Source organism: Neofelis nebulosa, chromosome 12 (genome assembly GCF_028018385.1).
Source record: "Neofelis nebulosa isolate mNeoNeb1 chromosome 12, mNeoNeb1.pri, whole genome shotgun sequence".
Lineage (NCBI taxonomy): Eukaryota > Metazoa > Chordata > Mammalia > Carnivora > Felidae > Neofelis > Neofelis nebulosa.
The window spans coordinates 17,494,265-17,509,514 of NC_080793.1; positions in this window are offsets into that span (position 1 = coordinate 17,494,265).

Genomic DNA, 15,250 nt, shown 5'->3' on the forward strand with positions numbered 1-15,250 from the left:
TTTAGTCAGTTAAGCGTCCTTTTGGCTCAGGTCATGATCTCATGGTTTGTGAGGTTCGAAATTTGAGCCCTGCCTTGGGCTCTTTGTTGTCAGCACAGAGCCCGCTTCAGAAGCTCTGTCCACCTCTCTCTCTGCCCCTCCCCTACAGGAGCATGAGTGCACTCTCTCTCAAAAATAAATAAACTTAAAAAAAAAACCTTTCCATTTTGGTGTAGTCCCAATAGTTTATTTTTGCTTTTGTTTTTATACAAATAATAAGTCTTGAATGGATTGGAGACCAGTAAGAAATCTGTCCATTGTTCAATGTGTTAAATGTGGAATCCTCAAAAGTTCTCCTCCCTCAAATTTTCCATTGACTGGTAAGTCTTTGAACCTGAAGCAAAAAATAACAAACAAACAAAAAAGAAGAAACATTTTTCCATGAGGCATACCTCAAAAGAAGTGAATGGGATATCCTTAGAAAAGCCACTGATTAGTCCTTCTATTTTGATGGCAAGGAAAATGAAAACACGAAAGTAATTTTTCCCAAAGATAAGCAGCTGGGGGAAACTATATTAAATTCAGTTTAATACTGGACACTGGACTTAGAATAAAAACATCTGGGTAATTTGTCCATGCTCTGTCACTAACGGTGCACTTGAGCAAGTGATGTAAACTCTCTTTCAGTGTCTCAGAGTGGTCTCCAAGGGCTGTCAGTGCAGACATTCCAGGATCCTGAGACTCTTTTCTGGTTAGATACATTCATTAAGAAAAGAACATATTCACTTTAATGCCAAACATATGAGGATAGGGAGTTGGAAGTTTTTTTCTCTTTCCAAACAAATTCTCCTTTAGTATTTCAAATAGAAAGAAAACATGATGAATAGACCTCTACAATCTCAAGATTGTTTTTTCCCTGATACTATTAGAACGTTGACCTTCAATTCTTATGCTTTTGTGTGTGTGTGTGTGTGTGTGTGTGTGTGTGTGTTTTAAGAAAGTTTTCTATTTTTTTGCTGTGTGGGAGACCTCTCAGGGAAAATGGCCAAATATTTTGGGATACTGGCTACTTAATTTGATTATTTACAAGATTTTTGTACTTTTTAAAAATTTTATCCTGCTTGAATAAATTGAAGACTACCTATTATGTAGCTGCACATAGAACACTCTTTCCAAATTGGGCCATTCTTGGCCATATCTTTTACCAACATTGTAAGAGACAAATTTCTCTCCCCACCTTCTCCCCTTTAACTATCCTATATTTGACTGTTAAAACAATGTGGGTGGGGGCGCCTGGGTGGCGCAGTCGGTTAAGCGTCCGACTTCAGCCAGGTCACGATCTCGCTGTCCGTGAGTTCGAGCCCCGCGTCAGGCTCTGGGCCGATGGCTTGGAGCCTGGAGCCTGTTTCCGATTCTGTGTCTCCCTCTCTCTCTGCCCCTCCCCCGTTCATGCTCTGTCTCTCTCTGTCCCAAAAAATAAATAAAAAACGTTGAAAAAAAATTAAAAAAAAAATAATGTGGGTGGAAGACAGACAGATCCTTCTTACACACTTCTCATTAAATCCCCCAAATCTCTTTGTAACTCATCCTTTTTTTTAATGTTTATTTTTGAGAGACAGAGAGCAAGTGGGAGAGGGGCAGAGAGAGAGAGGTAGACACAGAATCTGAAGCAGGCTCCAGGCCCCGCACTACCAGCACAGAGCCCGATGTGGCGCTCAAACTCAAGAGCTGTGAGATCATGACCAGAGTTGAAGTCAGACACTTAACTGACCGAGCCGCCCAGGCACCCATATAACTCATCCTTAATGCTTTGGACAAAATTATATTATTAAAAATGTCCATCATTCCCAAAAGTTATTACTTTCTGTTTCTTGGTCATGAGACTTAGAAAAGGTCTTCATTAGGATGTAAGCACTGGGGGGTCTCTTGCAGAAACCGTTGTTGAGTTCAAGCAGGAGAAAGGAAATATACAAAGAACAGAAATGCTGCACAATTTTGACATCATCATCATCATCATCATCATCACAGCAATAGTCTAATAGGAGTATTCTCTTCCAGGCACTGTTTTGAGTACTTCACACATATTAACATTGTGAAGTAGAAATGAAAATATATTCATGGTTTGAGTTATAAAAATTCAACTTGTAATGTCCTATTGAAAATTTCCTTATTTGGCTACTCAAATACATCTGTCCTGCAAAAAGCTGTCCTGGAATAAGAGTACCACCCAATGGTGATGTTTTTCTCCATTAAGTTTAATATTCTTTCCCATTAAGATTTTTTCTACCCCTTCCAGTGGACATAATCATAGGACCTTTCACCAGGTAGGGTTTATTTCAACCACAGATAATCCTTCTGTGGTAGACTAATAATTTTCCTTCCCTTGCAACCTGTGTCATTATTCACTGAGGACAAATTATACTTTTCCACTCTGGGGACTTGAGTCTTGGCCATGTGACTTGCTTGTCCAGTGAAATGTGTGTGACTATAAAGTACATCATGGCAACCAGACTCTGCATTGGCTTATGTTGTTTGACTTGATGTCTTGCAGTCCTGCCCTGTACCATAAGAAGATTATACTTTTGTAAACACTGTGGCTTAAACCTGAGTCCTACAATGACAGATAGATAGTGCCAACTTGAACCAACTCAGCTTGAACCAGAGTCTTCCAGTTCACTTGCAGACTTCTGACAGAGAAATAAACGTTTGTTGTAAAGCACTGAAATCTGGGGAGTGATTTGTTACATAGTATTATTGTAGCAATGGTCACCTAGTACATTCTCCTTTGTCTATAAGCATGCTAAGGAACTCCATTGATCACCAACCCCTTCCTCTCCCAATTCTTGTTCAGTTACCTTCAGTAAACATATATACTTCCTTCTACTTCTTCCCCAGTTCTGTTTATGACTCTCCAGATTCTCTAACGATAGCCAATAAACATAAATAAATTCTGCTGATAAATCTTTATCAAAGAAAGAAAATTAAACTGTACTTAATTGGAAATTTGAAAGGTAGCTTTAAAATGGCTTTCTACACAATATTATCACGTTCATATTTTCTTTCAATGCAATTCTTGCAACACTAGTTCCAGATTACCTGGGCTTGAATCCTGTCATCAACATTTACTAACTATGGGGTCTGAGGCAAGTTTCTTAACCTCCTAATGTCTTAGGTTTATTACATATAAGTGAGAATAACAAGGTATATCTACATGCAAGATTCTTGGCAAGTTAAATTTAGTTCATAGATACAAAATGGTAAAACTGTCCTAGGAAATGGGGGCGCCTGGGTGGCTCATTTGGTTGAGTGTCCGACTCTTAGTTTGAGCACTGGTCATGATCTCATGGTTCGTGAGTTCAAGCCCCATATCTGGCTTTGCACTCACCGTGCAGAGCCTGCTTGGAATTCTCTCTCTCTCCCTCTCTCTGCCCCTACCCTGCTGGCACTGTCTCTGTCTCTTCTCAGAATAAATAAATAAACTTAAAAGTTAATAAAAAAAAACAGTTCTAGAAAATGGTAAGAACTCAAAAACCTTGGCTATTAATTCTATCATCATCACCTACCACATTTCAAAGCCAGAGGATGGTGTTTGACCCCACTTATGGTTTACTTAGCTGTTTGTGATTGTACCTGAAATGAACAGATACCTCTAATTCCTTCTAATGGGAAGATGTAACTACTACTTATAATTCTAAACAGCATGTTACTATTTTCAAAATGCTTTAATAGTCTTCAAATAATACAGTCTTCAGAATATTTAGGAGGAGAGAGCGAAACAAAGATTTTCAGAAAATCTGATCTAGCAACACATAGAAGGGATCTGAGGTAGGCAAAGCAGGAGGCAGGGACCCAGTTAGTTGAATATGGAAACCATCCAAGTGAGAGAGTCAGAGGATCCATAGGCTGCAAGAACTCATTGGATGAAAGTAGTGATGGGAAAAAATGAGCACAATGATGGAAGTTTCAAAAAGTTGCTTTTTGCTGAGTCATTCTGGGAGATTATTCCCTCAAGATACTTGTGCAAAATATACATTATGAATAGAGTGTATTCATCTATTCATAAGCATGGCAAACCCTAAATCATCTCACCAGGACATTCTTTTCCTTCTTTTCTATAGAAAAATCAGAACTTTTTGGTCTAATTTCAGATGTAGGAAACCCTCTATGCCCTCATTACTCAATAAGTGTGGCCAACAGACTTTTAGACATAATGCTCACCTCCTCCAAGAACCCTGCCTTGATTGGTCCAGAAGCATAATCTTTCTTAAGCCCAGGGGTTGAAGGAGAGCAGTATGATAACATCTTTGGGATACTACTTGAAGAGCCCTCAAGAGAACAAAATATCTCTATTTGGAATCTCAGAACTTAAGAACTGAGAAAGGCCTTCATTGCTACTTAAGCTCTGAAGGTCATGTGAAGTCTTTGAAGATCTAATGAAAGCTCTGGATTTTCTCCCCATAAAAACACAGATTTATATATCCATACAATTATGACACATAATTTCAGGGAGCCATAGATGCTTTTGGGGTAACTGTAAAGGACCCACAGTGTCTAGCCCAGTGCTTTCTGAGCTAATAATCTGAAAACCGACTGAACAAAGTGATTTGAAATTGTGACTCACTGAGAATTTCTTCACCCACATCCAATGAACTGGTCTGTGGGTTGTTGATCCACATATATTAACGAGATAAAATAAACCAAAGATCCTATTGTGGACCCAATTGTGTCTCCCAAAAACTGTTATGTTGAAGCCCTAACCCATAGTGTGACCACATTGAGGAATAGGTCCCTTCAAGATGTGATTAAGGGTAAATGAAGTCATAAGGATGAGGTCCTAATCTTGTCCTTATAAGAAGAGGAAAGGACAGTAGGCGTGCACTGTCACAGAGAAGAGGCTACGTGAGGACACAGTGAGAAGGTGGCTGTTGGCAGGACAAGGAAAGAGGATTCAGAAGCCAAACCTGGTGATACCTTGATGCTTGACTTCCAGCCTCCAAAATGGTGCAGAAATTAATTTCTGTTGTTGAAGCTCCCCAGTCTGTGGTACTTTGTTATGGCAGCTCTGGCCGACTAACAATTCACATTCATGTTCATTCATCTTCACAAAGTGAGATGCAGACTCAAGAGAGACAACTGGTTCTGGGGACCCACGAGAAAAGTGCCCACTTTGAGCTTGACTGACCTGGGTTCAAACCCCTGCTCAAACCCCCAGAAATGAGATTTTCTGAAGACAATGTGGCCCCTTGGAGATTTGGCTTCATTGCTTGTAAAACACAAATATTTTCCTGCAAAAAAAAGTAGTGTTCTGAGAGTTAAAGGAGAGAAAGTAAGGAGCCCAGTGGGCATTCCTATATACTGTCATCACTGACAGCAAATACAGGGTGAGGAAGCTAGGGATGAAAGTGATTTTTACCACGTCCAGTCATTGCCAAGAGCACCAAAAATGCACAAATCTGTATGCCCCGTATTGCAGAACATACACCTGCCTACCCTGAAAGAGGGTGATGGTAACTCCTCTCATCTTCGAATTTGGGAGCTTTGGAAAGAAACAGATGTCCAGGCTTTCCTCAGACCTCTGAATCTGAAATCCCAGATGATTCTAATGCACTGGGAAAATTAAGGTCCACTGCTGTACCCCAGTATTTTTATGAGGAAACCGAGACAGACAGGGTGGGTTGAGGAGTGAAAGACACCGAGCCAAGTTTCACATCCAGGTCTCCTGATACCCAGTCTTGAGCACATAGCAGTATTTGTCATAGGGCCACCTTGTGGCCGTCTACTTGAGGATCTCCCTGGTCACCATTAAAAGTGTGTATTTATAGGTTCCACCCCATGGTTACAAAATCTCAATCAAAATGAACAAGCTCTCCAGATGGTTCTCAAGCCTCAATTTGAAAACCACTTCATGACATCATGCTACCGGCACTCTGTTTGAAAGATCCATCACTCTGTGTAGATAGAATCTATACTTGATCTTAGCCAAAAGGCCGAGAAGCGATTAGAATCTAATGTTCTTTGCAGATATAAAAGACAATACACAGGAGGGAGATCCCTGGACTAAGAATTCAGGGCCTATTTCGGACCATGGCTTTTACTAGTTCCATAAACCAGCCACATGAGCTGGCAGGCTCACAGAAGTGGATGAGAAAGTATATATTTGAAAAATTAGAAGCTGGGGGCTCCTGGGTGGCTCAGTCAGTTGAGTGTTGGACTCTTGATCTTGGCTCACGTCATGATCTCACGCCTCATGACATTGAGCCCTGCATCAGGCTCTGTGCTTGTCAGCACAGAGGATGCTGCTTAGGATTCTCTCCCTCTCTCTGCCCCTCCCCCACTCATGCACACTCTCTTTCTCTCTCTCTCTCTCTCTCTCTCTCTCTCTAAAGAAATAAACGTTTGGTTTTTTTTAAATAAAATCAGAAGCTGGATATCAGTCATTAAGAATATTTAGGGATGTCTGCCATTGCTTTTTGCAGCTTAAGGTACATTGTTGCAGTTTCCTTAAACATGCAATGGCTATTAAACATGGGCTTCTCAGAAATGTTGAATATCAGGTGTGATACTGTAGGTTAAGTGCCTGGCACAGTGTCTGTCCTATAGCAAATGCTCAATAAGATTCCTGCCTCCACTTGTAGTTTTTCAAGACCAAATCCAAGTGGTTGCTACTGTGATATTCCTCCCGCTGTGGGGAGCTGTGGGCCAGGTTGGGGTGAGAGTAGGGAGGCATTCATTTCCAGCAAGCTAGTATCATGGAGCGGTCACATTCACAAAGGAGCTACGATTCAATTGTTGCTGGAGTAAGGGGGCATTCGTGTTGGGGCTATGTTCCTGTACCAAACACATTATAATTACATAGGCCCTCCCCACTCAAAGGGTGGTCCACATACCCACAACATCAGCATCACCAGGGAACTTGTTAGAAACGCACAATCTCAGGTCTCACTCTGGATGTGTTGAATCAGAAGCTGAGTTTTAAGGAAATAATCAATTGAGTGGCATGCACATTAAAGTTTAAACAGGAGTGGCTTAGAAGGGCACTGATGGAAACTAAAGGACAAGGGATATGCCTCACAAGTCACTCTGGACACCAACTCTACGTTAGCAGCAATACCCCCAATAGCTGTGGAGAAGTCCCTAAGATAGCCATACTTAAGAGGGGAAGAGAAGGATTAAGAGGAGAGAAGAGCCAGAACAATTACCCTAAAGTGTTGTTTTCAAAAATACATAAGTAAATGGGCCCAAGAGTACTTTTTAAAAATAAAATTTTGCAGAAAAGCAAAATAAAAAACAAATATATTCAGAGCAGTTTTTGCCTGAAATAGCGGAGCATTACACAACTGCCCTTCCCCCACCTCCACCTGTACCAGCTTGAAGTCCACGGAACCTGACTTTGAAGACCACTGGCCTAGATACCTTTGCTCTAATAGGTCAATTGGGATATGATGTGTGAGGCTGGAGGAAGCAGCCTGAACTTATGGCCTTGTCCTTAGCTAAACCAAGTGAGCAAATCAGTCACAAATCACGAGTTCTCTGTGACTGCACCTCGATTAGAGGTTACCACACTGCCGTTCACACTGTGTGACTTCCAGGCCATCCCCACACTGGGACGCAGCAGATCAGTGGGGGCTCCAGCTAAGGCATTAGGGCATTCATGAACAGCTGAGACAGACTTCTTCTGCCCAAGCAGTGTATCATCTCAGAGCCTAATGAGGTCCTTCGCAGGACCCGTTACACAGACCTAATACACTCGGAAGCAGATGAATCCAGGAAAGAGATGAAACTCACAGTTGCTGCTGCAATCGTTTAAACTGAGTTTAGAACTAAATTATCATTGCTGATCCCTCAAACACACTTTGAGAAGTCTGTGCGAGGAGCAAGTTCATTGCAAGGCATCACCATTTTTGTAAACACAGGTGGAAATAAAGGGATTTCCAAGGGTGAAGGTCTCATTTTCCACTCAGCTTCTTATTAAATGGAAATTCAGAGACTGGAGTTGAGGTCAAATTCAAGGTCCAGTGGAAGATGAAATACATGCAAATGTCTGGAATTTCAAATGTTTGGTTCCAGGGGTCTCTGTACCCTGCAATGGGCTGCTCGGACAGTCAGTATATTAAAATCACACATGCCCAAGGAGATAAATATATCTAATAGAGGAAATGGTCATTTTTAATATATAATCTTAATGCTAATTATAACTAAGTTTGATTGAATGGTTATAGCTGATCACCTGTCATTATTAGTAACATCCGGTTACTTACATTTAAGTTCCTACTATCTACCAAGCACTTTACATGTGTTATGTCATCTGTATGCACTCCTGATTCTCCAGCAACGAGAACGTGTCCTAGCGCATAATAGGGGCTTGACACAGATACAGGAAATAAATGCATAGATAAATGAGACGCCCCTCACAAGCTCCAAAGAATAGCTATTATTATCTTCATTATATAGAGAAAGGAATAGAGTCTTGGAGAAGCAAAGTGTCTTCCTCAAGACCAAACCGATACCACATGTCATCATCATTATAGGGACAGGCTTCTTCTCAAGGTGCTGCGGGGGCATGTATACATGTATGGCATGTCATATCAACTAGCATTTTGAACACTTACTTTTGTGCCAGATACTGAACTAGCAATTTTACACATTTTATTTCCCCTCATTCTCTTCCCAACTCTTTATTAGGGACGTATCAGTGCTCCCATTTACAGGGAAAGAAAGGGGAACTTTGCAGGATTATATAGTTGCCCAAGTCCTTGTATAAACATGCGCTAGGGGTGGATCAGGCTGAGTCCAGAGCCAAGATACTCATCACCGTGCTTCTCACCACGTCCTCTGCCAATATGTACACAAAAACTCACACACGAAACAAGCCATGAATTACAATGCCAGGATGTGACTGTACATCTTGCTCTGAAATGCTGACTAATGAATGCAAGCCTTAGAAGAATATATTCAAATGTTTGCAAGGTGTTAGTGAGGAGAAAGGCTCTCTACAAATTTTTTTCTGGATTGGAATGTTCCAGCTTTTTTTTTCTTTGATCTGGCCACTAGCAATTATGTGGTCATTAAGTGATTTATTAAATGTATAATATTTCCCCAGACTTTGAGACTTTGAAGAACAGGAACTCTGCTGTTTCACTTTTTCTCCCTGACCCTTAGCACATAGAGGTTCTTAATAAAGTTTGGAATTAAATTAATAAGCAAAGCCATGATTAGTTGATCTGCACATTCTTATTTCCGGTTCTAGCATTATTACCGTGTATGATGCTAATAAACCTGAGGATTAAAATGCTTCTATAGTAAACCATCCCATTTTTGTTCTGTCTGTAATAGCCCTAAAGAAAATATAAGAGAAACCCCACAGTTTCTAACCCAGATTAGGAAGTTAATAAACAGAGAGTCTCCCTGAGCCTAGATAACAAAATTGGTAGATGTGCTACCATTAAAACTAGATTACACCATAAATCCAATGCAAGTCTGATAAATGAGTGGTAGCTTTAACTGAGGTTTGACTGGCACCAGCCATTGCCAAGAACACAAGGAGCTAGTTCTCCTACGTCAACCCACAGGGTAAGGTAAAATGGTCACTTTCTGGAAGTAGTAGTTGAGTGATATTCTTACCCGTACCCTCTGAAACATCAAGCAAAATTTGGTAAGGTCTCAGGATAATACCAATTTCTCACTTTCATATAGCACTTAACAGCCTGCCAAGCACTTTGGCTTTTATTATTCCATTTGATCCTCAGCAAGCCAGGGAGATATGCAAGCAGAGGCAGGGCATGGCTTCAAGGAAGTTACCTGATGTTTCTCAAGTGTACAAAGTAACATAAAAAATACTATAATATGTGTCTTAAAATTCCTGCAGTGGAATCTTCTGGCCCTTCCTAAGCCTGAGGCATGTTCCACCTGCCTCCTGATGTTCTGGGAGTTAGCCGGGACGGGTGAAGCCAGCACTACTTAAACATCAGAGAGAAAAGTTCAGGTCCATCTCTGCCCATCAGTGTGAATTTAAGTAAATAATCTAGAAGCACAAATTCCCTCAGCCATAACATAGCGTCGTACTCTCTTCTTCCCAAGGTCAGTTTGATGACTAATTATGGTGGAGCTTGAAATGTACCTGCACATATTAAATATATTGTATGTCACCTCATCTTTACCTTCCTTCTGAAGAATGTAATCACTGCAGAGTGATCTTTGCAGAGAGAGGGAGAAAGAGAGAGAGTGAAAGAGAGAGAGAGAGAGAGAGAGAGATCCTGAGACATTGTGGAAATAGTGATTTAGGCCAACGGTGGATAGGACCAAAATGAAAAGTCCCTGCTAGTTTGCCTAGGAGACCACCTGTACTGGGTATTTTTATAGAAAGGAAGCAGAAACAATGTATCTTAAATTATAGTTGATGAACCAATATGGTTGTAGACAATCCACTTCAACAGCAATATGAAAGAATGGGTAGATGTTCACTTCAAAGAAGCCCCATTAAAGGTTCATTAAATTGTATGTAGTGAACCTCAGTTCCATTGGTGACCTTATTCCCTTCAAGGATTCACACATTAACTCCTACCTACATCCATATGCTGATGTGAAAGGAGATTAAACCTTGAGGGGAAATTCCAAATGATACTAAGAAAAGGCATAGATGATGCATTGAAGTTTCCAAAAGTCTTTCTCAGGCACATATCATTGTGTATAGGTCTCCCAGAAACCCTGCAATGTAGACGTTTTTATGCCCTTCAACTTAGAGATAAAATTGAAAGTCACTTGCTGGAAACCATGAAGTTACAAAGTGATAGAGCTAGGGCCTAGACCTGACCTTTAGACCCCTCCCCAGTCTCCTGTTATTTATATGCCATGCTGAGTCTGCTGTCCCCCAGAGTTATGAAATGAGCTACAACTCCAGAAATAGAGCTATCCTTTTAATATATAATTATTTTTGTCTGGATCATAGTTTACTGAGGGAAGATTATCCTCAGGTAAGGTCCAAATGAGAAGTGATTACCTAGGTTCTAACCCTAAGTCATAGAGTCTATGCCCTTACTCCTAAACATTCCATATAGCACTAGACTTTGAATGTTCCTGTATCATCCCCAAACTCAAGGCCTTCACAAAAATATCTATTCACAGCTCTTTCTCTTGGTTTCACTATGGAGTCTGCCAACCTACTAAGAAAGAAGCCTAGAACTGTGAAAAAGACTGTAATCAAAAACTCAGACTCCTAACCTTTTGGCCATATCCACATAGTATGGATCATTCTAGCACATTCTAATAGATAGTAAGAAACATTAACATTTTGTTTCTTCATTTCTACATTTTATTTTAAATGAAATAGATCTTATTCTTAGATATAATTCCTAATGAATCCAGTGAACAATTTGTATCAAGCCATGACTAAGTACAGTTTTCATATGGCTTAAACAAATTCTATTAAAAGTCTGTGACTAAGGTATGCCCAGAGGTACAAACAATTCTTGAAAACCTTTTTTATCCACTGTATTAAGTTCAAACAAATGGTATGTGCACAGAGATACATGTGGTTAAAAGTCTAAGATTCATTTTTAAAAGATAAATGTTCAGACATATTAAATTCTAATAAGTGGTTGTTAGCTTCTCATCATCTGTCAATATCAACATATATATAACTGGAAGTTTATGCATTCAAGGGATATTGAAAAAAGCTAAGCCGGTTCAACTCTGTAAATCGGAAGATATGGCTAGCTGGGAAACTCTGGGTTTTCTCAACCTGGTCCCCATACCTAGCACCCTAGGGTATCTCCAGTAACTGTAGGATCTAGAGCAATGCATCCATTTTAATCCAACAAAACCATGAGACTCTCATTTAGACCCCAACTTCCATGATACATAATCCTATGAAGTGTGGTTTCCAAGTTTGCTACCATGGGGGAGTTTAAAAGCATAAAATCAGAAGCTGAGTAAGAGGTGATTTCCAGATAGTAAGCAAGGAGCCATAAAAATAAAAAAATGCAAGCAACAAGAATTTAAGAAGCAACATAAATGAAGCTATTTGGTGAAAGGGCAAAAATTCTGTGTGCCTTAAGAGGATGTCCCTTGTGAGAGTCCAATGAGATAGTGTATGGAATTGTAAAGCATAGCATCAGGCATGGTGTAAACACTCAATATACAGAAGCTATTAAAAGATACTTAAAAAAGAAGGCACCATGGCACTGCTTTGGTAGAATATGGTGTCAAAACAGATGCTCATCATGCTGATTTCAAACAATCACAGAAAGATAAAATGAAATTTGCCAATCTCTTCTGAAGCTTTCAGAAAGTTTGTTACCTTCTATTTAGGAAGATTTCCAAGAAAGTATTATAAAGGAAAGATGTCCTCTTAGAGAGAATCCGCTTCAGTTTTTTTTTTTTAAGTCACTTGAGTGGAATGCTTCATTTTCTGGGAAAGCCAGATCAACAAGAAGGGTCCTATACATGTCCACCATTGTAATCTCTCATGTGCTTTTACACTTGACTAGAGGTTATATGTGACTTTCCCCAAATTACCTATTTTCCCTTCCAGTAGGTCAGCCAAGCTTTTACTCATCTGCACCTGGTTCTTATCTGCTATCCACATCCCCATCATGTATGTCTAATGCATAGATTCATTTCTTAATTTACTGTCTACTTCATTCCACAAAAGGCTCAACGTGGCTTGTGGGAAAAACATACAAACTGATAGTAAGAAATGGCAAAATTATGGAATAGCCTAAATGTCCATCAACTGGCAAATGGATAAATAAGTTATGACACACACACACACACACACACACACACACACACAAGAATATTACTTGGTGATTAAAAAGAGTGAAATCTTGCCATTTACAACAATGTGGATGGAACTAGAGTGTATGATGCTAAGCGAAATAAGTCAGAGAAATATAAAATATCACATGATCGCTCATATGTGGAATTTAAGAAACAAAACAGGGGAAGAGAAAGAAAAGAAGATAAAAAGAGGGAGGCAAACCATGAGAGAGAGTCTTAAATACAGAGAACAAATAGAGTTGCTGGAGGAAAGGTGGGTGGAGGGATGGGCTAAATGGGTGATGGACATTAGGGAGGGCACTTGTTGGGATGAGTACTGGGTGTTATATATAAGTGATGAGTCACTAATTCTAGAAAAAAAATTTTATTAAATAAATTAAAATAAATACATAAATGAGGATCAGGATATATATTTCAGTGGAAATATCTGCTTACAGGTAGGCTACATCCAAAAATGGAGCTCTGTCATGGTGGACATGTCTGATGAGCACGTGGCCCAACTGTAACCTAAGTGCTATAGGGTGGCATGGAATGGTAGGAGGAGGGGAGACATTGGGCAGTGTTTATGCACATCCTCAGGGAAGAGAAGGACAGCTGAGTCAGAACAAAAGAACAAAAACTAATCATAACAGGGGATAATGACTTTAGTTACAGTACTATGGTTGTTTTTCAAATCCATTGCAAGCCAGTCAACTGGAAGGGTGTGAGGGCTTCAAGTAAACAATACAGGTTCTAATTTAGCAAATTCTCTTAAGCATGGCAGAATTGTCAATACTGCTGTAGGACCTCTCTAACAGAATGTAACATCAAGTCAGGAGGGGAATCAGATATCCCCTTCAACTCTCCTCAGCCTGCTGAGAATCTTTTGCTCTGCAGTGGCCCAGGTGTCAAGGGCATGGTAACACTTGGCAGGTCAGTGACAACGCCCACAGGGAACTTTAGAACAGCAGGAGAATCTATGGTTCGTGGTGGACAGAGGAGCAGAAATACCCTCCCAGGAAAGCCATACTGCATAGAAAAGAGAGGACACTGCCAGGGATGGTAAAGCCATAGCAGCCACCAGTGCAATGTTGTGGATACAGTGACAGTGCTGGTCCCAGCGACTGCTACATCTAAACATCCCACAATACAAAATTCTGAGACTTGTTTTTCTTGTTGTCCGCTATGGGGGTTCAAGCTTTGCCCACCTCTTCATCTCTTGGGTCTCATCCTTACGCAAGGATTATGCATATCTCTTCATTGGTTCTCTATATTTTTATGAAAAAGAAAATAGAGGGAAAAACCCACAGGGAAGTAGAAAAGAAGGACAAGAGGTGCATGAAGGTAGCTGGAGGGGTTTTCTCTTGAAGCACAAAGCAAGGCTGCACAGAGATGGGATTGAGAACGTTTCTGGTCTGTTTTGTTTTGTTTTGTTTTGTTTTGTTTTGTTTTGTTTTGTTTTTTTAGGGAATGCTGCCAGGAGACTGATGGGATGTTAGGGAGGTGGCTAGAAGGAAAAGAGGGGGTAGGGGTAATGAGCATGGATGTGGTCTACACATGGCATTGCTATCATGAGGTTTGAGGATTGCAAGTAAAGAAGATGAATTTATACTGAAAATGTGTTTGGGGGACTGGAACACGTTGCCCACTACAGCACACTAAGACTGGACCATGAAGGTCATAGTTCTGTTAATTGGCCTTCTGCGTGGAATTCTGCTGTCCAGCACAGCAGTAGTTCCTAACAGAGCAGTGGAAGCTGCAAAAAATGTGTCCATGAGCATATGTGAGAAATTTCCAGGGACTCAACACACACACACACACTCACTCACTCACTCACACAAAACATTTAATGGCAGAAGGGAGAAGAGGAGGTTTTGCAGGAAGGGAAATATTTGCAGATTCTGTGTCAGCAGTTGGTGGCAGGAGAGAGTGCAACTTGAATTATTGCTGTTAATGAATTCACAGGCAGGTAATGTGGGAAAATGTGCATTCAATGTAAGTTATAATAAGAGGGTATCCCCGTGTGCTTATTAAAGATTGTTCCCAAGCACCTCAAAGAAAACTAGAAATTACTTTAGTAGAGCAGAAGAAGCTTGCCATGATCTGGCTGTCACGTCAGCCTCATCTTTCATCTGAATTCTAGAGCTGTGGTTCTCAGCTATGGGAGATCTTTGCCCGCCACCCCCAGGGACATTGGACAATGTGTAAAACACTTTTGATTGTCACAAGTGGTGGGGGAGGAGATAATGCTACTGGCATCTGGTAAATAGAGGTCAGGGATTTGGCTAAAAACCCTACAATACACAAGACAGTCCCCAGAGGACCATCCCCACCACTAACTGAAATGCCAGGAGCACTGAGGATGAGAAACATACCTTAGATACACTGAATCTCTTGTAATTACCTAAGCTTGGCTTGGCTTCTCAGTTCCAACCCTCTGATAGGACTGTTCCCTCTTCCTGGAAAGCATAGCTCAATCCCAAGCAACCATCAAACTCTTCTTCTTACACATCTC